Source organism: Tenrec ecaudatus, chromosome 16 (assembly GCF_050624435.1).
Source record: "Tenrec ecaudatus isolate mTenEca1 chromosome 16, mTenEca1.hap1, whole genome shotgun sequence".
Classification (NCBI taxonomy): domain Eukaryota; kingdom Metazoa; phylum Chordata; class Mammalia; order Afrosoricida; family Tenrecidae; genus Tenrec; species Tenrec ecaudatus.
Window position 1 is genome coordinate 51,749,524 of NC_134545.1, and position 20,984 is coordinate 51,770,507.

At 51.9% G+C, this 20,984-nt stretch overlaps 1 protein-coding gene and 1 non-coding gene across 2 annotated transcripts in view; one reads left to right on the forward strand and one right to left on the reverse strand.

Annotated features, from left to right (window-relative positions):
• TSPAN15 (tetraspanin 15) overlaps positions 1–20,984 on the reverse strand; it is a 60,271-nt gene that overhangs the window by 22,956 nt on the left and 16,331 nt on the right. The window lies entirely within an intron of this gene.
• Positions 1,846–1,906, forward strand: LOC142430035 (U7 small nuclear RNA). Its single transcript, XR_012780524.1, has one exon. It is a non-coding gene; the product is annotated as a U7 small nuclear RNA (small nuclear RNA).

Here is a 20,984-nt window from a genome sequence, read left to right on the forward strand (position 1 = left end):
CATTATTGGTCCTGGAGGGTTTATCATGCCTGGATTCTGTGTGTTGAGAGCTCTTATCTGTACCAATGTACATACTCTGTTCTAACCAGATTTGCAAGATAGAACTGGGGTCATGATAATGGGGGGGAGCATTGAAGAACGAGGGGAATGTTGTGTGTTCCCTTGGTGCTGTACTGCACCCTGACTGGCTCGTCCTTTCCTTGTGACCCTTCTGTAAGGGGATGTCCAGTTGTCTACAGATGGGCTTTGTGTCTCCACTCCGCCTTTCCCCACAATCACATCGATTTTTTTTTTGTTTTGGGTCTTTGATGCCTGATACCTAATCCCATCAACACCTTGTGATCACACAGGCTGATGTGCTTCTTCCATGTGGGCTTTGTTGTTTCTCTACTAGATGGCCACTTGTTAAACTTCAAGCATTTAAGACACCAGATGCAATATCTTGTAATAGCCTGGCACCATCAGCTTTCTTCACCACATTAGTTTATGTACCCATTCTGTCTTCAGTGATCGTGTTGGGAAGGTGAGCATCACAGAATGCCAGGTTATTGGAACAAAGTGTTTTTGCATCGAGGGAGTACTTGAGTAGAGGCTCAATGTCCATCTGCTACCTTAATACTTAACATATAAATATATGTACATAGACCTATACCTTAGTGTTATATATTAATATATTTACATATCTGCGTGCCTATGTTTCTATCTCTAAATGTCTTTTGCCTCCTAGTTCTTTCTTCTGTTTCCTTTTAAAATCATTTCATTGGGGCTCTTATATATTTGGCTTTCTAATATTTTAATAGTATACTTTGTGATGGTTAGATTTTATGTCAACTTGATGTACCTGAGTGAAGGTCGAAGTGGCATTCAACCGGTCAGTCAGGTCACAGCCTGATGACGCTTCCTAGGGGGGTGGCCTTTTGTAAGAGGCACTGAGCAGGACTGCTCTCTCCTGCACCTCTTCCCCTTCCCACTTGCTTGCATCCTGGTCTGGCTCTGGTGCAGCCGATGCAGCCTGCCCTTCCTGGGTGCTGTTGGCACCCTGTCATACTTCTGAGGAGCCATGTAACCGGGCACCCATCAGTCTGTGATCACCAGCTTCCTTCCCACGTGGTCTTCCTGCTTTATCCACCTACGGCTGGGTGAGTCTGAGAGCTAGTGTCTAACTTGAGTTGGGCTGGGTGGGCCACTTTCTTGATGCCTATTTATTGCTCGATAGAGGATTCTTTCTGATACGTGTGTAAGTGACATTTGTTTTGTTTCTCTCTAAATTCAGCCTAAAACATGCATACAAAGGGGTATCCAAAAAACCCTAATTTTTCCCCAAAGCTGTGTGTTTAAATTTTTTAAAATAAAACAACCTTAGCACCTTCAAAGTACTCTCCATCAATCACACTTAATACATTTGTCAAATCTGCAATTCCATTCTTGGAAGCATTTTTCAAACTCATCTGTTTGGATGGCTGACCGCACCTCCCTCATTTTTACCTTCACCTCTTCTAAGTCTTCAAATCTCTGTGTTTTCATGATCTTCTTCAGTCGAGGAAACAAAAAGAAGTCACACAGAGCGAGGTCAGGCGAGTCAGGTGCATGGGGCAAGAGAGGCATGCTGGACTTTATCTTTTTTTTTCTCTCTAAAAACTGGCACACTGAGACGGCTGTGTGAGCAGGTGCATTGTTGTGGTGGCAAAACTGATCCCCCATCTGTCACAAATCAGACCTTTTTGTCACACACTGTTTATCCAAACTTTTCAGAACCTCTAAATAGAAAGTTTGATTAACAGTCTGACCTGGAGGCATGAACTCCAAATGCACTCTATCCCCCTCACATCAAAAAAACAAATAAGCAAGTGCTACAGCTCTTTTAGAATTTGTCTAGCAGGTTTTCTGGTCTTCCCGGAAAACCCCCCCCAAAAACAAAAACAAAAAAAACAAATAAGCATCAGGTTTTTTTTGGGGGGGTACCCCCTTCATATATCTCAATCGAATTGGTTTTTATGATTTTTTTTGTATTTAAATATCTTGTTCTAAGGAAGGTGTCCACAGGCTTTCTGAGAGAGTCAAAAGACACAAAATGTTGAAGATTCTCAGGTTCATGGGAAGTTAGGTTCAATTCCCTCATGGAGAAGTACAGAAGGCTCTGGAAATTCAAACAAAATATAAGAGGTGTGTTTTAGTGACTCAAACCCTCCAAACCACTGCCATTGAGTTAATCCCATCTCTTGGCGACTCTTTGCAGGTTTCAAAAAATGTGAATCTTCATAGAAACAAATAGTCTCATCTTGCTCCTGCAGAGCAACTGTTGGGGCTGAACCACCAACCTTGCACTTAGCAGCCTGTGTTAGGCAGGGTTCTCTAGAGAAGCAAAACTAGGACGCTTATGACTATATATATATGGATACGTTTATATAGCAAAATGGAATAGAACAGCAAATTTAGTTCACACAGCAGCAGAGCTCAGTCAAACTCATGTTCGCAGGGCAGTTACTGTACTGAAGGGCCTTCCAACTCACGGGGCCACTAGCCCAACGCCAAGGAAGCAGGCAGTAGGAAGATGAAGTGGTGAGGTAGAGCAGAGGCCAGTGACAGTGTAGCGAAGCAGGTCACAGTGGAGCCTCAAGGTGTAGCGCTGCGAAGTGGCTGGAGGGAGGTGCGCAGCTGGAGTGGTGGCAAGGGGAGCGGAGTTGGCCGCGGGCAGCAGACCCAGCAAGGTGGGGCATGGAACAGCACAGCGACGCAGTGCACCATGGGATGCGGGTTGGCTCGGCCCACAGGAAACACGGCACACAGGTTAAGGCAGGTCAGCCAGCTCAGGCAACGCGCTGGTCTGACCACCAGGGAGAGAGAGAGAGAGTGGCCTACCGAGAGAGCTACTTATCTCAGTGGCACCTCCAAAGGAGGTCACCAGCTGTGACCTGATGGACAAGCTAAACTCCACCCATACCTTCTTACAGGTGTCATGTTGGCACAAAACCTATCCCACATGCAACACCTAGCCATCCATACCATCAAAGCTCCAGTTAACTGGTACTGCTGCCATAATAGAAATGCCACAAGTCTACGGCTTCAAAGAAGAAAAACTTGCTTTCTCACAGACCAAATCAGGGTCTCAGCCTTGTCAATTCCTTCTATGGGCTTCTCTGCTTGATTTTGGAGCCTGCTGGCGATCCTTAGTGGTCTTTGGCATGTTGTGCATTCCTTGGCATTTGCCTTCTCCCTGCATGCGTTTCTGTGACGATTCTGCTCGCTTTAAAACTCAACAGTGACATACCCTACACTGCATGGCATCATTAATGTAACAAACAAGATCACATCCATGGGCCGAGACTGTTTGTTTAATCCATAGCAGGTATTAAAAAATTAGAATGGGCTTCCTGGAAGAGTCAACCTTTCCTGGAGAGCTCCAAGAACTGCTTCATTTTGGAAAAAGAGCTCAGGAGACACTCAAGGTCCCATCCCAGGGCTTTTGGGGCCCAAATAAAAACCAAGTTGAGTTTCTAGCTTGAAAGGCAATGCAAGTATCTAAACTCCAAGGTGGAGAAAATTCTAAGTAAAATGGAACTAGAAGGCCTCTGCATCCAACTCAAAGGCACCTTGGCCTCTGAGACCCGAAGCCCTTCTTCCTAGCACACCCAATAGGGACTGGGTGATCTCACCCTGCAGATGGCCAGGCTCCTACTCAGCACACTGTTACCAGTTCATCACGTACAGATCAGGGCCCTGGGGAGAGCAGCACAGGCAAGACAAGGGGCAGGAGCTCTCGTTCTGTGCTTGTCTTTTATTAGCTCCATCGCCTTGTCCATGTCATTTCCTTCTTTCGATTTAATTTTTCCCCTGTAAAACTTAGACGCTACTGCCACTGTGTTACTATTACTAGAGTGAGATGTTATGCTTGCACCCTACAAAGTGACGACCATATCTCCCTGGCTTCTCATGCTTCCTCTCTCTCTCTCTCTCTCTCTCTCTCTCTCTCTCTCTCTCTCTCTCTCTCTCTCTCTCTCTCTCTCACACACACACACACACACACACACACACACACACACACGAACATTTCACTGATGTTCTCAAAGAAGTGAGAGGTAGAGCCAGGATTCACAGCCAAAGCCCTAAGTTCTTACCAGCTAAACTCATCTGTTTGGCCAGCCACTAAGCCTACCTAAACTAAGCCTTCCTGGAAGACCTGGGGGATAACTGGTGTGAAAAGTAAGAAGGTGACAATAGCAATTTCCAGGATGATCATGGTCTCCAGTATAACAGGCCACTAGGCATGTGTGGCTAGCAATCTCTTGAGACACAGCTCATGTTACCAAGAACCGAATTTTTCACGTACTTTATTTGCATTCACATAGTGGTCAATGTATAGGAGAGCTCCAGAGTGTCTTTTCTTTGGAGGCTGCCCCTCACCACTCCCAGACTGCTCTTTTCTGAAGCCAGAGACCGCTGCCTTCAATAAGCCATGTGCGAACCAAAATCAAAATGGAAAGAAGGAACATGGCAAGTGACCCAAAAGAGACCATGAGAATCATGGCAGAAGATGCTGAACAACCGAAGAGCCTAGAAGAATGGACACATTTTCAGAAACACACAGCCTATCAAAACCGACTCAAGAGGAAACAGAAAGTCTCAACAGACCTGTACTAAGGGAAAGATAGAATCAGAGATCAAAGGCCTCCCAGTAACAACAAACATTACTCGACTAGATGGCTTCACTGGGAAAGCCTATGAAACTTATTATATTTTATTTTTCCTATGTTTGAAATTAACTTGTATGTCACTAAAGACCGTGGCAGCAAACCCAAACTCACTGCCATCGAGTGGATTCTGGTGCACGGAGACCCGTTTCCCAGTGACAGCAACCCACTGGCAAACACAGCAGGGTCAACTGAGTGCCGGGGTTCAGAGAGGAGGAAACCCTAAAACAGACGGGTAAATTATTTTTGAAATATAATTTCATACCGAGGCAAAATATTAATCCACTAGGAGGTAGACTGAAACATTTACTGACATCCAAGTTCTCAAATTTAAGGTGCCCCCGAACCCCAACACTCTGTCTCAGGAAACCTCTGAAAAAAATGTCAAACAAAATCCAAGACTAATACAAAAAGAAGATGTGGGCTTCATACAATAGGGAATTGATATATAAGAGAAACAGTGGACTTTTCAGGATGAAGCTAAAGGAAAATCTCAGATCCTAGAAAAGAAGCAGTCCAGGATTGGAGGGCTACTAAGAGCAATAGAAACACTGGAAGCGCTCACTCATCGAGGGCAGGAAATTTGGAAGACAACTACTTGGCCAATTGACTGGAAGAGATCCATATTTGGACCTATTCCAAATAAAGGTGACCCAACCGAATGATCAAATTATAGAACAAGGCCACTGGTCACATGCAAGAAAAAACTGTTTCAGCAGTACACTGACAGGGAGCGGCAGAGGTTGATGCCGGACTCGGAAGAGGACATGAAACCAGGTTATCATCACTGATGTCAGATGGTATCTTGGCTGAAAGAAGAGAATGTCAGAAATACGTTTTATTGATTATGCAAAGGCATTCAACTGTGTGGATCGCAACAAACTGTGGATAGCCTGGAGAAGAATGGGATTTCCAGAACACTTCATTGTGCTGATGAAGAACTTGTACATGGATCAAGAGGCACTTATGCAAACCGAACAAAGGCATATAACATGGTTCAGAAGTCAAGAAAGGCATGCCAGGATTCTACCCTGTCACCATACTTGGGCAATCTGGATGCTGAGCAGATCATCCGAGAAGCTGGGTTATATGAAGAAGAATGTGGCATCGGGATTGGACAAAAGCTTATTAAGAACCTGCAATGTGCAAATGACACAACGTTGCTGGCTGAAACCGAGGAGGACTTGAAGCACTTGCTGTTGAAGGTCAAGGACTGTGGCCGTCTATTACAACTCAATGGAGAGAAGACCGAAACCCTCACGCCGGGACCAAGGGATGACCTCATGGTCAATGACGAAAATGTTGAAGTTGCCGGCATTTCCTTCTACTTGGACCCACAATCAGCCATCATGGAAGCAACATCAAGCAATCAAACAATGCATTCCAGTGGGTAAGTCTCCTGCAAAAGACCTCTCTAAAGTGCGAAAAAGCAAAAATGTCACTTATAAGGTTAAGGTGCGCCACACCCAGCCCGTGGTATTTTCCTCACAAGCATTGAAATTTGGACAATGCGTAAGAAAGACAGAAGAACTGATGCGTCTGAATTGTAGGGTTGGTAAAGGGCAGGGCACATACCACGGCTTCCAGAGCAATGAACATATCTGTGTTGGAAGCAGTATATCCAAGCTACTCCTTAGAAGCAAAGGGGGTCTCACATACTGTGGTCTAGTCCCTGCGGAAGGACAGCGTGCTTGGTAGAGGGTCCGTGAAGAATAAGGAGACCCTTGGCAAGATCTACTGACACTGTGACTGCAACAATGGGCTCAAGCAAGGCAACAATTGTGAGGATGGCAAAGGATTCGGCACTACTGCATTCTCTTACACACAGTGCTCGCTGTGAGCCAGAACCGGCTGATAGCACCGAATAGCAAGACCTACATGAATAACAGTCCCTGGATAAAGCTCACTATCATACTGACTAGAACATGACTCAGTTTCCACTGGCTGTCTTCCTGCCTTCTTCAAAGGTGTCCTGGATCTTCTTGGACCTTGATGGTTTCATGTTGTGTTAGTCCGGGTAGACTAGAGAAACAAATTCATAAACACTTCTATGTGTATAAGAAAGAGCTTTCTATACAAGAACAATTGAATATTGAGAAAATATCCTAGCCCAGTCCAGATCAAGTCCATAAGTCTGCTATTAGCCCATTTGCCTCATACCAGTCTATAAAGTCCTCTGCAGACTCATGAAACACATGCAATGGCACCAAATGCAGGAAGATCACAGGCCAGTGGGTGGGAAGTCTGGTGGATCCAGAGGCGATGTAAGCATCTCAGTGCTGGCAGGGTCTCCACGTGGCTGCTCCAACTCAGGGCACTAGCGTAGTTCCATGTGTCTTGTCAGCTGCAGTGTGTCCATGGGAGTGAGCCGAGAGAGAGAGAGAGAGAGAGAGAGAGAGAGAGAGAGAGAGAGAGAGACAGAGAGAGAGAGTCTCCCGCTTCTAAGGAGGAAGACAGGAGTTCCCAGAATCCTCACGAGAAGGCCAGGCCCATACAGAGGCCTCATTGGCTATGACCTGATTGATAGCCTAGGCTCCACCCCTTCACTCTGAAGCTTCAAATTGACACCAGATTAGATAACTACCACACATGTATATTTTAGGATCATTTTATCAAGTTCCAAGCTAAACTGCTGTGATTTGATCGAAATGGCATTGAATCTGCGGGTCCCTTTGGAACAAATGAACACCTTTAACTATATCAGGTCTTCTCATCCGTGAACAGGGTTAACCCCACTTTTCTTATGTCTTCTTACGGGCGCCCAGGTGACACAATGGGTTGCCCACTGTGCTGCTCACTCCCAGGTCAGCAGTTTGAAACTACTAACCACCCTTCGGGAGGAAGATGAAACATTCTATTTCGGTAAATATTTAGTCTCAGACACCTACAAGGGCAGTTCTCGTCTGTCCTGTGAGGTCACAGTGAGTCAGAATTGACTCCATAGCAGTGAGTTTGGTTTCTGAATTTTTTATTATGATGGATTTAGGAGTAGTGCTCTCTTCCCTGACGGTCTTGGCAGACCTGGGGGATGATTTCCAGCAGTGTTTGTTGAACTTCCTAAGCCTGCCTGGGAAAGCCTTCCGCAGCTGCATGCAGGAGTGGCAAACGCTAGCTTTGGAAAACAAACTGTCTGCAGGGAGCAAAGTGGCCGTGCCAGTCGGCATGTGGTCACAGAGCCTTGATTTAAGGCTCCCACACATACACAGCACATTCCTGAGTGGGAAGAGCCTCAACCAGGAGCTTTGCACGTCCGGGCAGTTTAATCCGGCCTGAGAAGGGAGTAGAATTTCTCACCCAAACCCTGTAAGGAGCAGCAGGGATAGGAGCTGAGCAAACGTCTGCCCTCCTTGGGAATGCTGGGGGACAGCAGGCAAGGCGGCGGTACGACAAGATGTGGTGTTCTCGAGACAAGATGCAGAGCAGTCAGCACTTCCTCCCGGAGAGAGAAGGACTGCTTCACTTGAGCCCTGAAAGTTTCCAAAACGCCTGACTTAATGCCAGCCGACCCGCCGTGACGCAGAGTGACCCGGGAGATCAGCTAAAGAAACAAACCTGAGACGTGATCGTGTTCCAGCTACTTCACACCCGAGAAGAACCACTGTGGTGAGCTCATCCTGGAGTAGAGCCTTGAAAGGGTTAAGGGTAAGAGTGACTCATGGGCATCTGAAATCCATGGCAGCAGACAAGGGAAGGGCAGTCAGGAGCAAGTTCACCAGCCCGCCCAACACATTCTCTTCTCTCTGTGGAAGAAAGAACTCACTTTGCCCCTTGTCTCCCCTTTGTGGAGAACAACCTGTGTTAGACTGGACCTTTGGACTTGGTCTGGACTGGGCTGGGATGCTGGTATAAAGTTCTCTGGCCCACATATGAACATCCATGAATTTGTTTCCCTAGTCTACCCGGACTAACAACCATGAATTTGTTTCTCTAGTCTACCCGGACTAACATCCATGAATTTGTTTCTCTAGTCTACCCGGACTAACATCCATGAATTTGTTTCTCTGGTCTACCCGGCCTAACACACTGGTTGTAAGAAGCGGGTAACTGTAAGCATGGGTTGTGGTCTCCATGAACTCTGTGAGCCACTGGAGAGAATTCATGAACCCAGAGTGGCAGCGAGTCCCAGCTCCGGGGGGCAGGGGGACAGAGAGAGACGCTGCCCAGAGTCAATGAAGGTGGGTAAGTCCTACTAGTTTGTGACCCAACTCCAGGGGCTAGAGAAAGCGGCGGAGGTTGGCTGGTCTGAAGTGCAGGGAGTTATGAAGCCTCCTGGGCCCTCCCTGGGCGGCCAGGGACGCTTTGACCTGTAACTACGGGTGAAGTCTGCCCTCTGTGTGGGATGTCAGAGAGAACACGAGGAACAGCGAGAGGTGGGAAGATCTGGGTCCAGTTGCAGCTGGGATTGGAGTCCTGGCAATTGAAGGTGGCCTTCCCCAGCTTGCTCCTTTTCTTAGTGCGGTTGGTTGGCAGCTTACCCTCTCTCTCCCCACCTGCCTGACCAGGATGCGTTCCCACAGCACCCGAGTGATGGCATCCGGGTACTATCTTCCCACATGCTAAGTCGCCCAGGCCTCAGCACTGCGTGGGCCCCATGCCAGTCCCCAGAGCCAGGCTGACTCATTAGCCAGAGGCCATCCTCACATGTGACAGTGGTCTCTGGAATGTACCCAGGACATCTGGACCTGGCAGTGGGGACAGGAAACCCCCCAGCTCAGACTGTTAGGAGCTACATCCTAGGCCTCTGGGTTGGATGGGAGTGGGGGATGGAATCTGGGATTCTGGGGTATGGGTTTGGTGAAGAGCTAGGTGGGGCTAGCTAGGGCTTCCTGGGGGGCCACTACTGTGCAGGGGCCACCACTGTGCCAAACCATAGTTGCTCACCGTGCCCCTGCCCCTGAGGTGCCTCTTCCTACACAGCCCACAGTACATGGTCTGTGGCGGCTCTGCCTCTCGGCGCTGCAGACCACCAGCAGGAGCGGGTGTGATGGCCTGAGTCTCCCCTTCTCTCTGACAACAGGCTCCCAGGGGTGACATGGGCCTCCATCACTCCTCTCCTTCGGAGCCCACTCCTCTCCACCAGGGGCTGGGACGTGCGCCCCCCAGCTCATTCTTCCATGACTGGGCATCTTTACCAGAGTCTGCCTGGGAGTTGTCCCTGTGAGCTCCCTGACCCTCTGGGGTGCTGAGAGAAGCCACAAGAGAGAGGGGCTGGGGGCTGGGGGTGGCGGGGCACAGGAGGGTGAGTGTGCAGAGGGACAGAAGCCTCCCAGCCCAGAGAACCACATCCCAGGGGAAAGCCAGGTGACTGAGGCAACTATAACTGTCTATCCAAATACAGATCGTCCATTCAATGTTGCAATGATGGCGCTTACTAAGCAAAGCAGGGTTCTCATTCTTAATGATACATGGACTTTTATAAGCAAGAAAAGCAGACTCAAGTTGGTTTTCATGTAGAATGGCTCCTAGCTAATTCTCCCCACCGCTGACTGGCCTGTGTTCAGTAAATGTGACTTCCACACTGTGGTAACACTTCAAGACCCAAGTCAGATGCCAAGGTTAAGGCCAGGGAGGGAGAGTCCCTATCTGAATTCCAAGGCAGCACTCACTGCCCGGCTCTGGGACAAGATCATGGGCTCGTCCCGGCCCCGCCAGGAGCCTGATCTGCTGAGAGACACGGCAACACACCAACAAGCACAGCAGAGCCAGGTGAAAGCTGGGGCTCAGGGAGGAGGAACCCCTACATCAGATGGCAGGTCAGGGAAGGCTTCCTGGAAGAGGAATTATCTGAATGGAGGCGATTTAATGGTCGAGCAGAAATTCTGGAGGTGGAGGAAGGGCGATGGGTTTCAGATGCCTGTGAAGGGTCCAGAAGGTCAGCAGTGAGCCCAGATGGAGTTGTGATGGGGTATGGGGAAGAGGCATCTGAGGCTCCCAGACAGCCGACCCCCACGGCCAGGTCTGCGGGAACAAGTCGCCTCAGACAGCAGGGACTCGGTCTCTCACAAGTATGGAGGTCAGAAGTCCAAAGTCAGGGCGGCATTGGTAGGGCCAGACGTTCTCCTGGAGGCTCTGGGGAAAATCAGAGCTTTGTCCCTTCCGGAGTCTCGGGGCTCTCCGGGGTGTCCCTTGACGCAGTCACATCAGTCCAGTCTCTGCCTTTGGGATCCTGTTCCTCCTCCGCTCTGTCTTTGCTGAGTCTCTTTCAATGAAGACATTTGTGTTGGCCCAGGACCCGCCTGGCAATCCCGGTGCTCTCCCCACCACAGGCTCCTTCACTTAATCACATCTCCAACCAGCAAAAGTCCCAGCCTTAGGGAACCCTGCATTCTCATGGGAGAGAGCCAAGCAAGTAATTAAGAAAATATATATATTATCATGAGTATAAGCACTCAGAAGAAAAATAAAGCTGAAAAGGAAGCCTGGGAAGCTGGGGGAGGGTTGTCTTCTTAAATAGCAGGGCCTGGGATGGTGACCTTTGAGCAAAGACCTGAAGTAAGGGAGGTACCAAGTCACATCCAAGCAGGGACAAGGCTTGGGATATTCCCAGTACGTGCCCAAGGCCTTGGAGGGGGCAGAGACGGGGGTGGGGGCGCTGGGACAGCTAACATCTCCTTTCCAAGAGGCACACACTGAACTTAGGGGCCACTGAACATCTGCTAAGCGGATGGAAAAATCAGGAAACAGATGCGGTGATGGTTGAGCAGTGTAATGAACGTAATGCCACTGACCTGTTCTTATAACAAGTGGCAGAAGCAACGCACACACACACAAGACCACGAGGTCTTGTTGCAGACAGAAAAGACTGAGGTCAGAGAGGCGGAGACTGAAGAAATGCGGCCTTAGAGCTGGGGAAGAGGCAGTCCAGGTGGGGCGTTTTAAGCCATGCAGCCGACTTCGTTGGCTCGAGGGGCGGGGGCGGGGGGTGTACACTGGGAAGTGTGCAGAGCGGCGGGATCTGGCTTTGACTTTGAAGTGAGGGCCCTTGGCTGCTGCACTGAGAGTAGACTGGGGTGTGGAGCGAGCCGTGGGGAAGATTGCCAAGGGAGACCAGTTGGCAGAAGTAGGAGAGGGCAGTGGCCTGGATCAATGTGGGCAGTGGAGTAGGATCAGAGAGACCCATAAAAGAACTTAAACAGGAGACACAATCATCACGTTTTATTCACCCGGAACAGCAGAGGGAGAGAGAGCGCCAGGGACCCTGGAGGAAATGAGCCGTATTGGTCTCCATGACCATGACCATGCCACGGCCGTCGTGTGAGGGGCCATCTGGTGGGACCCTGTGTGCAACAGAACTCAACACTGCCCACCGGTCCTGTGCAGTCGTCTCCACTGTTGCAGCCGCAGCACCGATCCATCTCGCGGAGGGTCTTCCCCTGGTCTCCGAGCCTCTACTTTGCCAATCTTGAGGCCGAACTCCAGAGACTGGTCCCTCTGCTTTGCTTTCGAGAGTTCTCGTGTCAAGCAGAATCTTCCCACGGCCCCAGTGTCGCCCTCAGCTTAGACACTCATGACAGGGATGAGGCATGCACTTCTAGCAAAGCACTCTGGCAGGACAGGTGCGACCTGCTTCGGCTCATGAGGAGAGAGTGAAGCAAACCTGGTACCCAGGGTGAGGTGCAGACCCCTGGCCTGGGTTCTTCAGAGAGTCCAAAGAGGGAGCACAGGAGACTGGAGACCCTGTTGGTAGCTGCTACCCAGTTGGTTCTGCGTCCTGGCGACCTGCTGCCTAACAGGAAACCCTGCCCTGTCCTGGGCCATCTTCAGCATCGCCGGTAGGCTTACGTCCACCATTGCAGCACTGTGTTGGACAATCCTGTTGGGATCTACGGGATGCTCACGGGCACATTTCCAGAAATAGATTGCCAGACTTCTCTCCCCACCCATAGTCCAGAAGCTCTGCTGTAGCCCGTCTCACATGGGGGAGGCCGCCTGGTATTTAAAATCAAGTGGCGCCGCCTGCGACGCTACAGCTACACACAAACGCCCGTCATACACAATCGACAGATGAGTAACGGTTGGTTAAGGCACAGAACAGCCAGAAGCAGTGCGTGAGCTCAGAGTGCACCCTGGGTTGGATTAAACATCACAAAGGACATTTGGGAGGACAAATGGGGAAACTAGATGGTGGACTGTTCGCTGGATGATGTCTCTATTTAATGGTGGGCATACTTTTTAAGCTAGATCAATGGGGAGGTTGGGTGGGAGGGTGTCCTTCGCAGAGAGCTGAATGCTGGGGTACCGAAGGCCAAGATCTCCAAGAACTGCAACTTTCTAAAGCTGGTTTGGCAAAAAGGCAGGTGATGCATCGAGAGGAGAAAGATGTGACGATAAGATGCTAACAACTGGTAGCTCAGAGACAGACACAGACATGTGAATAAATGAACTCATCCGTGGATTAAAAAAAATCTGCAAGTCAATCTGTCTTCTCCTATCATGTCTCGAGTTAGGAATTCCGGATTTGGGGCTTCTCCAGCAACTTGCTAGGGCCTCTGCCCACATACCGGGCAGCCTGCGCACACTCACCGGCTGTTCACAAAGGTGGCCAGGAACAGGCAACACCTGCCCAGCTGGTTTCCCCACGCACATGTGGGCAGCAGGCCCTGGGTCTCCAAGCTCTGTATTTATAGCCTCTCCACACGGCTGGCCCTGGGTCCCGGAGAAGACCAGGTGACCGCAGGCTGGACATGCAAGGAGTCCGGCTCTCGCTGAGGAGCACACTGTCCAGGCCTGGGAAGACCTAGTCTACTGCTTGCCAACATTTCCCGCCACAAGGTGTGAGTGTGAACTCGCCGGTGGCGACAAGGCTGGAGTTTGGCACGCAGTCAGAGGCACCTCAGAGGATGAAGATCTGTGTCTAACCACGCAGCCCACAGAGCCAGCTCTGGTCTCAGGCACATGGGGTTCCCCATACGTTGGGGATCGACGCACGGTAACAGCTGGAAAGAGATGAAGGAATTACCATTGATTTTCCTAGGCTCTGTCCGTAATGGGGATGGGGTCATACCTGAGGATGTTCGTTTTTAGAAGATGCACTGTGGGGTACTCGGAGTGAAAGATCACAACATCCAGGACTTGCTATGCCAAATATTAAAATGGCCAAATCCAGGTGGATGGGTCGTGGGGGGTTCATAGAACCAGTCCTTCCCCGGCTTATAAGCACTTGAAAGGTTTGACCACGCAGGCTGAGCAATACCCAGGTTCACATTTACCAAGTGGAGGTCTGCTCCCAGGGCCGAGCCTGGCTTTCAAACCGATGCTGCACGTCAACCTCCATGCGATGGGACAGCCAGGGCCCCGGCTCAGCCCTGGCCTGGACCTACTGCCCTCACCAGATGTTTCACAGGCTGCTCCCTGGGGCTAAATATAGACTGCAACAGGAACCCAGCTATTATCCACCCCACGAGCTTCCAGAAGGCAGGATGCAGGGCCCTTTGTGTGTTCCTGCGGCTGGCCTCACCCAGGGAAACCCCCGGTATGTCACAGGGGCCAGGAGGGACCAAGACAGGGTCGCCAGCCACCTGAAATCCTCTCCTCCACTGCTATTTTCAAAATGAGGGGAAGCAGAAGACACACACAGCAAGCCAGCATCCAGATGAAGCCTGGGCTCAGCCTGAGCCATGCTGGCCTGGGTGACGCGGGGACACACACACACTGGACTTGGGGGTCCCTCGGTTGATTCTGTGCAGCCAGGCCGTGAGTAAACCATTTCCCTTTCGGAGAGTTAATTCCAGAATGACAAAGAGAAAGGACATCTGCCCGATGGTCACTGGAGGAGCCCTGGCGGGTCTGGGGGCAAAGCACTGAGTTGCTGAAACTGCAAGTTCAAATCCACCAGCAGCTCCGGGGGAGAATGACGAGGCTGTCTGCTGGCGTCAGTGGCAGTGGATTTGCTTGTTCTAACGGTCCCTTGAAGTCCCTGGGTGGTGCAGACAGTCAATGTCCTTGCTGCTACCCAGAACACCCGAGGCCAGGCTGAGTCCACCCAGAGACACCTCAGCTGAAAGGCTTAGAAATCTGCTTCCAAACCAGCGACCCCGGAAAACTCCCCACTGTGGCACGAGGGGGTCAGTGTGACGGCGGCTGGGCCTGTTAGGGGTGGCCCAGAGGGCCCGGGTGACAGCACAATTGCTGTCTGCACTGCCTCGTGAAGCCCTGCCCAGGCAATAGAATCCCACTCTCCTTTCAAGGCCAGCAAATACGATGGCTGTAACACGTGCCCACACCGACCAGGAAGGGCCAAAGCATCATACTCCGCAGAGCCTGGGGCTGGACAGTGCCACCCCGAGCTTCCGCTGCTTCCCCACCGCCACCCAGCTGGTCCGATTGGGGTGCTAGTTGTGGCATCATTATTGGCCGCCAACTTACTGGTCTTACTAAAATAAATACGGTACTAACCTAATCGCAATTGGTGAAATCAGACTCGAGGTATTGTTTCTTGAGTAGACATGACACTGAATGCACACAGATTTAATTAAATGCCTTTCCTGATTTCCGTGGGCCACGTAAACCCTTTCAAGGACCCCGGTGAATGAGCAGATGAAGACGGTGCTGGACCAACCCCTTGACTTGGCATGGGGGAAGCTGAGGCCCAGAGACGCTCGTCATTTCCCCCAAGGTCACACAGTGAATGAGCCATCAGCCAGCAGCTGTGACCAGGGTCACCCAACTCCCAGGGCGGCGCCCCCGCCCCGCCAAGCTGCCCTCCCTCATCAAGAACACCCGGGAAATTCTCAGCCGTGTTCGCGCCAAAAAAAGGAAAACCAAAGATCTGTTTCTGAAGCACAGTGATGCCACACCACTTCTGCCTTACAGCCACACCAGGGACCCCAAAAGGGGCCAGGGGCCATGCCCCATGCCAGGCGGCTTCCTCCTTTTCTACTCAAGGTGGCAGTCAGCCACTTCACTAAGGGACCCCACCACACGTCTAGAAAATTCCTAGCTTCCTGGAGCCCCGCTCCCTGGATGTCAAACTGGGTTGCCGGAGGACTAACTGTCCAGAAAAGAACTCGGCCATGCACCTGTGGCACAGCAAGTGCTCCCAAGTGGTCAGCTTTGAAAAGACAATGCTGGGGACAGAATGGGGGCCTCCTGATGGCACCGCCGAGGGTGGGACCCTAAACTCCAGCGCCAAGGAGACCACAGTGGAGGAGCAAGTCAGAAAACCTCCCCGGCGGCAGGGCAGAGGGTACCTGAGCAATTCCTGCCTCCAGGCTGTTTCTACAAAGGAGTCGTACCCTTGAGCCCTGAGCGGGCCAAGTAAGAGTTAAGTGGCCACTATCGGGGCTGCAGGGTACCCAGAGTTCAACGTCCCACTGCTGACCAAGTGGCCACACCCCGGCCTCCTGGGAGGCTTTGCCCCTCCCCTTGGCCAGGGCCTGCCCCATCAAGGACCATCCATAGCTGTTCTGAGCTTGCTGAGGGGACTCAGGAGCTCTGGCTTCTTAAGAGATAAGGGATACTCATCTGTCCCCTAAGCCCAGGCCCCATGCAAGGCCAGCAAACAGCAGCCCCAAGGCCAGTGGCTGAGGGTGCGGTTGAGCCGGTGGATGGTATTCTCCGCCGGCTGGACTGTGGCCCTGCAGAGAACACGCCTCCCCCACCCCAAATCCCCACTCCCGAGAGGCCAGTCTATGATTAAGTCACACGTCAGATGTTGGTCTCCAGCGGCGGCAGCAGCCCCATTTACAGGGTGGACGCCCAGGCCCCGCCTGGAGAGAGCCAGCCCTGGGAGATGAAGTCACCTAGCTGTGCCACTGCCACCTCTGAAAGGCTGGGGCTGCCTCATGGGCCCACTGGGGACGCCCTGAAAGGAAGAGCTGGCCCCAGATGCCCAGGACTGTCAGGGCTATGGGGGAGGGGAGCCATGGAGCATGCGGGGCCTCAGCCTGGCCCTGCCTGCCCTCTCCTCAGTCTCTCTGCCTTGGTCTTTGGCACAACCCACAGAAGGAGAGGGCTTTCCAAGGCCCTCTAGGGACCCGGGTGTGGTGCGAACGATTCATGAGCTCCCTGCTAACACAAAGGTTCGGTGCGTTCAGAGGTCGGTCGATGGGCTCGTGACTACAAACCCCAAGAAGCACAGCTTTCCCCGGGGTCACGTGGGTCCCGGTCGACTCGATGGCAGCTCCCGTGCAGAAAGTGCTCAACAGTCGAAAGTCATGAGTTCAGGTCCCCATCCTGCAATTAACTGGCCGCCAGCTGTTGCTCAACCCCAGCCTGACCAGCCCCCCGTTTTTCTCATTCAAAGCATAGAAGGCCGCCACCACCTGTCACAGATGGCCCACGGTGACCAGAACTGCAGGCTGCTGACACAGCGGGGTCGCAGTCACCGCTCCAGCATCCTGCGCCGGGGTCTCACCGACAACCGCCTGCACAGCTGCAGGCCAGAAACAGACCTCATTCCGCAGGAACAAAGTTCACTTTGGAGTGGTTTTCCCTCACAGTCACACAAAGCAAAAAATTCCAGAACTCGTGGACACCCCCACTCCTGCCCTCACAGGAAAAGCCGGCCTTCCATGCAGTGCCCCCAGCCCAGGCTGTGGTTCCCACCCATCTCCACCCAGTTTGAACTCCAACCCCAAGACACACACACACACACCCCCACGCCCTGTGCTCCTGAGGCCCTATCTAGAACGCTGCCTCCCTTTGAGGGATCCCTGGGCCTGAGACACCCCCAAACCAGTGTCTCCCTATCCAAGGAGGTTGTTGGAATTGTCAGGGAAGTTGAGAAAAGGTTAGGCACAATAACCTTGGATTTGGCTCCTGAGAGTCAGCATGGAATTCCCCCCAGACACAGCCAGGAGCTGCTCCTACCACACATTAGAACCACGGACGGTGGAGTCTGCATGGGGATGGTATAAAAGTAACCCGGGGGCCGGAAGGCCTCCAGCCGTAGAGTTGAGACCCTGGGGCAGCGGTTCTCAACCTGTGGGTCTCTACCCCTAGAGGGTCCTGCATGTGGACTCCCGGAAGTGACCCCAGTTGCTCAGGATTTTCCTCTGGCCTCCAAAGCCAGCACATGGCCACACCACCCAGAGGACTTTGCCCTTGGCCCTCTGCCAACCACGCTGCGGCAGTGCCGGTACCTCAGCACCTGTCACAGCACCTGACCCACAGTGGGGCCGCTGGAGCCCAGCTCTCCCGGGGCCACACAGCCCACCGCCAGCAGGAGACAAGAAACAGGCCCAGGGAGACTGTGTGACTCTCCAAGGCCACAAACAGCATCCTGGGAGGGGCTTCCAGCAGCCTGGGAAGCAGTGGTTCCTGTCATCCGGGCGGAAGGGAGAGGGCTGAGTGAGGAAAGAGGCGATGGGACCAGCCTGTTTTCCTTCTACCTCCCAGCAAGTATTTAGCCCCGCAAGGCCAAGATGCAAATGCTTTCTCTAGGTGAGGAGGGCCCCTGGAAAGAATTCGAAACCAACCAAAGCAGGCACTAGTTCCCCTCTGCTGTGCTACCACGTGCCCTCTGCTCTCAGGATTTCGCTTCTCAGGTCCTCAGTCTTCTCACCTGTGCAATGGGATGGGAGCCTCTGCCGGGACTGGCAGGGAGCCAGCAGCTACTCTGTAGCCCTGGGTCCCTCTCCACCCAGAAGAAAGAAGAATGAGTAAAGTCAGGAGGCATGGAAACCATTAGTCCAGCGGATTCATGGACCACACACACCTCAGCCTCCAAGACCCTGACACCAGATGCTCTAGGTGGTGTCTGGCTGCCGCCACCGACCACTCTGAAAGGATGGAATTAGACCAGCGGTTCTCAACCTTCCTCAGGCCGCGGCCCTTTCATACAGTGCCTCATGTGGTGGTGACCCCCAACCAGAACATGATTTTCCTTGCTACTTCATCACTGTAAATTTGCTACTGCTATGAATCATAATGTAAATATCTGATATGCAGGATATATTTTCATTGCTATAAATTGAACACAATGAAAGCATCGTGATTAATCGCAAAAACAATATGTAATTATGTATTGTGAGATATTTATTTCTAATGAAAAATAAATGAAATTTGGTCTTGAAACACGGTGTAGCATGGGTAACGGTCTTCACACCGTGTACTCGTATGTGGTCGTATCTGCATGTGGGCGGACCCACCTGGTGACGGAGAGAGGAGCGGTGTCTCGGTTCCTAAGAAGATTAGAAATATGTTTTCCGATGGTCTTAGGTGACCCCTGTGAAAGCGTTGTTTGACCCCCACTGGGGTCGAGACCCACAGGTGGAGAACCACTGCATGAGAAGGTCCTGGACAGAGGGGGAGAAAGATGTGCAAGAGAGACCAAGTCATAAATGAGTGCAGGCTTACTAGTCCGAGAGAGCTGTGTGGACAGACGCCCCTAAACCATGGCCTTTATTCACTCTCTGCGTCCAGAACAGACCGCGCGGAACCAAGTCCAGAGGGTGAGGGAAGTAGGTGGGACAGAGAGCAGGAACACAGGAGGAAGTGGGCTAAGGAATGGTACAGAGGCGATTGCGATGGATGAACTGAAACAAAACGTGTATGACCTGTTGAAGGTAAAATGAATGATTTGCTCTGTAAGCCTACACCTAATTTACAAGAAAACACCTTTTAAAAAAAGGGACAACAAAGTACGGGGAGGCATGAAGATGTCCACCCACCCTCCAGATTCCTCCGCTCAGTCAACACCCACTGGTCACCTGTGGCCCTGTCCAGTGCCCCCCTGCCCCGCCCCCCTTCTCAGGCACTCACCCTGCGTGCACACACTGATAAGAACTCCAGAGTCACGCCTTATCTGTGCCTCACCCCTGTGGGAGGTGTGGCTAATGTTCCTTGATAAGAAAATGGAGGCACCGAGAGATTATGTGGCTTGCCCATGCCACCTGTCTGCCAGGCTCCTGCGTGCTCCCGCAGGTCAGAGCCAGGCAGCCCAGCAAGAAACAGCATGGTCTGGCTACAGGCGCCCAATTTCTCCTTCCATCTCTTGTGGGCTGAGCCAGTCCACACAGGCCTGTCCGTCCCTCCCTCCCCTTTACCCAAGGTCCTGGCGTGGGCTGAACTCATGCTGCCACCCTGATGGCCCTTGGTCTGGGCAGTCCCTGCCCTGGTCTCTCAGAAGGGCTCCTCCACAGGCCAGCCTGCCTGGGCCACAGGTCTGATCGACCACAGCCTTTGCCAGTGGTCACACTCTCTGCCCAAGAGCTACATTGGTAATGGCTTTGTCCCTCCAGAAGAGGCCACGTGCACAGACCTCCCAGCCCACGGGGTAGCCACAGCCATCCTCTCTTGGGCTGACAGTCTCCCCGGCAGAATGCCCCCTCCTCTGGAAAGATGGTGTTCGAGGCTCTAAGTACATCCTGTGATACAGCGCCCATGCCCGGGAGAGCTCACCTTCAGTCACAGGAAGCTCGCAGTCATGGCCTCCCCGCTCTTGTGACCTAAGTCCTGTATCTCTGTCTTCTGGCTGAAGCCCCCCACAGCCCTCAAGGACATCAATGAGGGGGCTGGGGAGGGGGCTACACAGTAGAACCTGCACTCGACTGGTGTCTCCAGGTGGTACTGCCATCAGGTCCGGATCCTTAAACCTGTCCTCTTGGTCACTCAGACCCAAAGTCCTCCTACACCCAAGCTCCCACACCTTCCCCTCAGGCTTGCTCTGGTGCCCTCGCCCTGTTCCAGTCAGGCTGGCCCACCCCAGGGGCCAGTGTGCGCTCTGCAGATCCTCTGACCCTCAGCTACAAAGTCAGCTCTTCAGAAAGGCCTTTCTTGGGCACATCGTCTAGAGTGCCCAATCCACCAACTCAAGCACCTCTCGTAGCTACCGAGAGAACAGGGTAAAACCGCCCCTCTGGGATTCCAGAGCTGCAAATCTCTTTAGTCTTTTAGAAATGGAAAAAAAAAAAAAAGCATTTGTAATTACTTGCTCTCGTGTGGTTTTAGAAAAATACTTGAGTATGATGTTATACATGAAAATACATAGGGTGAGACTTCTCTCGTTTTGTTTTCCAAATGAAGATGCTTCCGCGCCGAAGCACCACCTTCTGCAGCACCTGGTTGTTGTTCAACTCAGATATTATCGGGTGTGCATTTCCTGTGTCCCAGGTGGCATCAATTTGAAGTCATTGTGACGCAGAAATTACTCTCTCAGAGAATGGCATGCTCCCTGGAAAAAGACCGGGTCCACTCCAATATCCTCGGGTTTGCTAAATGACAGGCATAGGATTGCAGCCCAGGCTCCAGGTGAGCAGACACATATCCAGGAATTCCCGATCAGATTACTGACTAGCAACAGGTGGGGCCAACTTTGGTAGACAGGAGAGAACATGACAGAGCTTGTTGAGGTCA